This window comes from Leptonychotes weddellii, chromosome 4 (assembly GCF_054177405.1).
Source record: "Leptonychotes weddellii isolate Sample4059 chromosome 4, ASM5417740v2, whole genome shotgun sequence".
Classification (NCBI taxonomy): Eukaryota; Metazoa; Chordata; class Mammalia; order Carnivora; family Phocidae; genus Leptonychotes; species Leptonychotes weddellii.
In genome coordinates this window covers 141,802,565-141,808,923 of record NC_138372.1, presented here as the reverse complement: position 1 = coordinate 141,808,923, position 6,359 = coordinate 141,802,565, and the positions used below count along the sequence as shown (strand labels likewise).

General features: G+C 34.8%; 1 non-coding gene across 1 annotated transcript; it reads right to left on the bottom strand.

Moving 5' to 3' along the window:
* Positions 1-5,934: 5,934 nt before the first annotated feature.
* On the bottom strand, positions 5,935-6,044 carry LOC115939640 (U6 spliceosomal RNA). The gene has a single exon (XR_004074417.1). It is a non-coding gene; the product is annotated as a U6 spliceosomal RNA (small nuclear RNA).
* Between the last annotated feature and the right edge of the window lie 315 nt (positions 6,045-6,359).

The window sequence follows — 6,359 nt, the reverse complement described above, 5'->3', positions numbered from 1 at the left end:
GTATATACAAGGTAATTTTTTTTTTTTGAGATTTGACAAGACTGAAATTCTCCTTATTTTGCCCTAATATGTGATATGTGGTTTATGAGGGTATAGATTTCTAGGGTGTAAATTACTTTTCCTGAATTGTTTTTCTTTTTTTCTTTCATTTTTTCCAGTTTTATTGATTCTATATATCATTATGTAAGTTTAAGGAGTACCCCATGATGATTTGAAATACTTATATTTTGCAAAATGATTACCACAACAAGGTTAGTTAACACCTCCATCACCTCACATAATTACCTTTTTTTTATTTGTGGTGAGACTATTTAACATCTACTGTCTTAGCAACTTTCAAGTGTATAATACAGTATTGTTAACTATAGTCACGATGCTGTACATTAAATCCCCAGAACTTATTCATCTTATTTTTTTTAAGATTTTATTTCAGAGAGAACAAGAATGAGAGCACCTGGGGGTCGGGGCAGAGAGAGAGAGAGAGAGAAGTGGGCTCCCCACTGAGCAGGGATCCTGACCCCCAGAACCCCTGGATCCATCCCAGGACCCTGGGATCATGACCTGAGCCGAAGGCAGATGCTTAACTGACTGAGCTACCCAGGTGCACCCATATAGTAGTTCTATTTTTAATTTTTTGAGGAACCTCCGTAGTGTTTTCCATTGTGGTTGTACCAGTTATTACTCCTATTGACAGTGCAAAAGGATTCTCTTTTCTTTATATCTTCACCAATGCTTTTGTTAGATGATATCTCATTGTGGTTTTGATATACATTTCCTTGATGATTAGTGATGTTGAGAATCTTTTCAAGCACTTGTTGGCCATTTGTATATCTTCTTTGGAAAAAAGATGGTTCAGGTCCTCTGCACATTTTTTAATTGGATTGTTTGGTTTTTTGCTACTGAGTTATATGAGTTATTTTTATATTATGGATATTAATCCCTTATCAGATAGATGATTTGCAAATATTTTCTCACATTCCATAGATTACCTTTTCATTTTGCTCATTGTTTCTTTTGCTGTAAAGAAGGCCTTTTAGTTTGATACAGTCTCAGCTTGTTTATTTTTGCTTTTGTTGCTTGTGTTTTTGGTGCCAAAAAATTGTCTGGAGGACCACTTCCAAGGATTTTTCCTATTTTTTCTCTTAGTATTTTTATGTTTTTAGGCTTATTTTAAGATCTATAATCCATTTCAAATTAATTTTTTTTCCAAAGATTTTATTTATTTATTTGAGAGAGAGAATGAGAGACAGAGAGCATGAGAGGGAGGAAGGTCAGAGGGAGAAGCAGACTCCCTGCCGAGCAGGGAGCCCGATGCGGGACTCGATCCTGGGACTCCAGGATCATGACCTGAGCCGAAGGCAGTCGCTTAACCAACTGAGCCACCCAGGTGCCCTATTTCAAATTAATTTTTGTGAGTGGTTAAGTAGAGCTCTAATTTCATTCTTTTGAATGTGATTGTCCAGTTTTCCCATCACCATTTATGGAAGAGACTGTCCATTCCCTATTGAGTATTCTTGACTTTTTTGTCAAATATTAGTTGACTCTATATGTGAGGAAATAGTTTCTAGGCTCTTTATTCAGTTTCACTGTTCTATATATCCGTTTTTATGCTAGTACCATATTATTTGTTTTTATTTTTGTTTTTGTATTTTTTGCTATAGCTTTGTTAATTTAGTTTGAAATCAGGAAGTCTCTTGCTTTCAGCTCTGCTCTTCTTTCTCAGAATTGTTTTGGCTATTTAGGGTCTTTTTGTGGTTCCCTTATGAATTTTAGGATTGTTTTTTCTATTTCTTTAAAAATGCTATTGGAATTTTGATAGAGATTGAATTGAATTTATGACTTTGGGTAGTATGGACATTAAAAAAAAATTAATTCCTCCAATTCATGAACACATGGGATGCCCCGTGGCATTCCTACGACAGAGTGGTCACACAGGTCTCAGCATTCCAAAGGCTTATGCCCTTCTCCGAAATCTTCCCTCGCCCCCAGTGTCCTCCATGTTACATTTTGGCAAGCCAGGTATTATGGATGATTTCATACTCTACATTAACTCCAACATTTGTGTCTTCTTCAATTTCTTTCATCAATATCCTATAATTTTAAAGGTACAGATATTTTGGGGCGCCTGGTTGGCTCTGTCAGTTAAGTGTCCAACTCTTGATTTTGGCTCAGGTTATATCTCAGAGCTGTGGGATCAAGCCCTGCGTCGGGCTCCACACTGAGTGCAGAGTTTGCTTGTCCCCCTTCTTCTGCTCCTCCCCCTACTCACGCTCGCTCTAAAATAAATAAAAATAAAAAATCTAAATGTACAGATATTTTATCTCCTTGGCTAAATTTATTCCTAAGTATTTTTATGGTACTGTAAATGGGATTGTTTTCTTATATTTTCAGGTAGCTTTTTTTTTTTTTAAAGATTTTATTTATTTATTTGAGAGAGAGAGAATGAGAGACAGAGAGCATGAGAGGGAGGAGGGTCAAAGGGAGAAGCAGACTCCCTGCCGAGCAGGGAGCCCGATGCGGGACTCGATCCCGGGACTCCAGGATCATGACCTGAGCCAAAGGCAGTCGCTTAACCAACTGAGCCACCCAGGCGCCCTCAGGTAGCTTTTTGTTAGTTTATAAAAATGCAACTGATTTTTGTGTGTTGATTATAGGACCTGCAACTTTATTGAATATCTGTATTAGTTCCAACAGTTTTTAGTGAAGGTTTTAGACATTTCCATATATAAAATCATATCTTCTCCAAACAATTTTACTTCTTTCTTTCTGATTTGGAGGACTTTCCTTTCATTTTCTTGACTAATTGCTCCAGGTAGGGTATCAGCTTTATATTGAATAGGAATGGTAAAAGTGGGCACCCTTGTCTTATTCCTGATCTTAGAGGAAAGGCTTTCAGCCTTTCATCATTGGGTATGATGTTAGCTGTGGGCTTGTCATATATGACCTTACTTATGTTGAGGAACATTCCTTCTATATTCAAATTTTTGTGAGTTTTTACCATGAAGGATGATTAATTTTGTCAAATGCTCTTTCTGCATCTATTAAGAAAATCATATGATTTTTATCTTTCATTCTATTAGTGTAGTATATCACAGTTATTTATTTGTGTATGTTGAACCATTTTTGAATTCTAAGGATAAAGCATACTTGATCATGGTATATGATTCTTTTAACGTGCTGTTGAATTAAGTTGCTAATATATTGTTGAGAATTTTTGTATCTATATTCATCAAGAATATTGGCTTGCAGTTTTCTTTTCTTGTAGTGTCATTTTCTGACTTTCATATCAGAATAATCCTGGCCTGACAAAATGAGTTTGGGTGTGTAGACACCTCTGCAGTTTTTTGGAAGAGTTCAAGAAATGTTGGTGTTAATGTTTGGTAGAATTCACCAGTGAAACCATCTGCTCCTGAGCTTTCCTTTGTTGGGAGGGTTTTGATTATTAATTCTTCCTAAAACTTAGTCGTTCATATTTTCAGTTTCTTTATTAGTCAGTGTTGGTAGATTGTATGTTTCTAGGAATTTATCCATTTCTGCTAGGTTATCCAATTTGTTAGCATATAGTTGTTCATAGTAGTATCTTATGATTCTTTTGAACTTCTGCATCATTCATTGTAATGCCTCATCTTTCATTTCAGGTTTTATTTACTTGAGTCTTCTCTTTTTTTTTCTTAGTCCAGCTAAAGGTTTGTCAGTTTACATTTCAGAAAATCGGCTCTTAGTTTCATTGATTTTTTTCCTATCCCTCTTTTTCTATTTCATTTATTCCTACTCTGATCATTACTGTCTCCTTCCTTCTGCTAACCCTGGGCTTACTTATTCTTTTCTAGTTCTAGTTCCTTTAAGATATAAAGTTGGGTTGTATATTTGAGATCTTCCTTTTTTCTTCATGTAGTCATTTATCACTATAAACTTCCCTTTTAAAGATTTTTTTTTTATTTATTTATTTTGAGAGAGAGAATGAGAGACAGAGAGCATGAGAGGGAGGAGGGTCAGAGGGAGAAGCAGACTCCCTGCCGAGCAGGGAGCCCGATGCGGGACTCGATCCCGGGACTCCAGGATCATGACCTGAGCCGAAGGCAGTCGCTTAACCAACTGAGCCACCCAGGCGCCCTATAAACTTCCCTTTTAGAACTGCTTTTGCTCCATTCCATAAGTTCTGGTATGCTGAGCTTCCATTTTCCTTTGTTTCAAGATATTTTTTAATTTCTCTTTTGATTTCTTTGATCTATTGGTTATTTAGGAGTGTGTTAATGCCACATAATTATGGATTTTTCCATTTTCCTATTGTTATTGATTTCTATCTTCATACCATTATGAAGAGATATTTCTAACCTAATAATATGATTTTAGTCTTCTTAAATTTGCTAAGACTTGTTTTGTGACCTTGCATATGTTCTATCCTGGAGGAAATTTTGTGTGCACTTGAGAAGAATGTATATTCTGCTGCTGTTGGATGGAATGTTTTGGTATATGTTTCTTGGGTTTATTTGATCTAAAGCATAGTTCAAGTGCAATATTTCCTTATCAATTTTCTGTCTGGATGATCAATCCATTATTGAAAGTAGGATACTGACATCCCTTACTATTCTATTGTTATTGTATTGTTGTCTGTTATTCCCCTCAGATCTTTTAGTATTTGTTTGATATATTTAGATCCTACAATGTTGGGTGTATGTGTATTTTAGATTGTTATATCCTCTTGATGAATTGATCCCTTAATTATTATATAATGATCTTCTTTGTATCTTTACCACCTGTCACTTACGGTCTATTTTAATACCAGTATAGCTATTCCTGCTCTCTTTTGGTTTCCTCTTGCCTGAAATATAGTTTTCTGTTCCTTCACTTTGAACATATGTGTGTCCTTAAAACTGAAGTGAGTCTCTTGTAGGAAGCATACAGTTTGTTCTTTTTGTTGTTGTTGTTTATTTTTTTCCGTTCAGCTACTTTGTCTTTTGATTAAAGAATTTAATTCATTTATATTTTGCATAATTATTGATAACTAAGGACTTATTCCATAATATTAATTGTTTTCTGGCTTTTTTGTAGTCTCTTTGTTCCTTTCATCCTCTTTTGCTGCCTTTGTTTGTGAATTGATGGTTTTCCATAATTATGAATGCTTTGATTCCCTTCTTTTCATCTTTGTGTATCTGCTGTCGGTTTTGGTTCTGTAGTTATCATGAGGCTTACCTAAAACATCTTATAGATATAACAGTCTATTATAAACTAACAGCAACTTAACTTCAATTACATATAAAAATTTTGCTTTGTTACTCATTTAATTTTTTTATTTCACAATATGCAGCTTTTTATATTATATATTCACTAACAAATTATTATAGCTATTGCTATATTTAATACGTCCATAATGTGGTTAGTAGGGTTGGTGCTCCTTTGACATGTTCCAAAGGATACTTGTATCCTTTAAATTTTTTTGCTAGAATTAAGTGGCTAGCACAGTACCATATACAATGTTATAATATCCTGAAATTGACTATATATTTACCTTTACTAGTGTGTTGCATATTTTCATGTTACTTATTAGTTCCCTTTCATTGCAGCTTTAAGAACTCCTTTCAGGATTTCTTGTAAGTCAGGTTTAGTGGTGAGGAACTCCCTCAGCTTTTGTTTATCTGAGAATATCTCTATCTCTCTTTCATTCCTAAAGGACAACTTTGATCCACAGAGTATCCCACTCTCTCCTGGCCTATAAGGTTTCTGCCAAGAAACCTGCTGATAGCCTTATGGGGGTTCCTTTTTAAGTGATAAGCTTCTTTACTCTTCCTGCTTGTAAGATTCTTTGTCTTTGATTTTTGACAGCTTTTATAATGTGTCTTGGAGAATAGGTTGAATTAGGGGACCTATGAGTTTGTGAACATGGATGGCCAAATCTCTCTTCAGATGTGGAACTTTTGAGCCATTATTACTTTTTAAAATATGGAATGTCTCGAATTTGTATGTCATCCTTGTGCAGGCAGGCACCATAGCTAATCTTCTCTGTATCATTCCAGTTTTAGTATATGTGCTAACAAAGCAAACACAAGCCATTATTTTTTAAAATAAGTTTTCTGCCTCCATCCCCCTTTCTTCTCGAACTCCAGTAATTCTCATATTGGCTTGTTCAGTGGTATCTCATAGATCACACAATGTTTCTTGACTCTTTTTAATTCTTTTTTCTTTGTTCTCTCTGAATACATCATTTAAAAAGTCTTGTCTTCAATTTCAGATTCTTTCTTCTGCTTGATCCATTTTGATTTTGGTTCTTTATTGCATTTTTCATTTCATTTCATAAATAAAATGAAAGTTATCCTTTCACCTCAGAATTTGTTTTTTTTTTAAATGATTTCTGGTTGTTG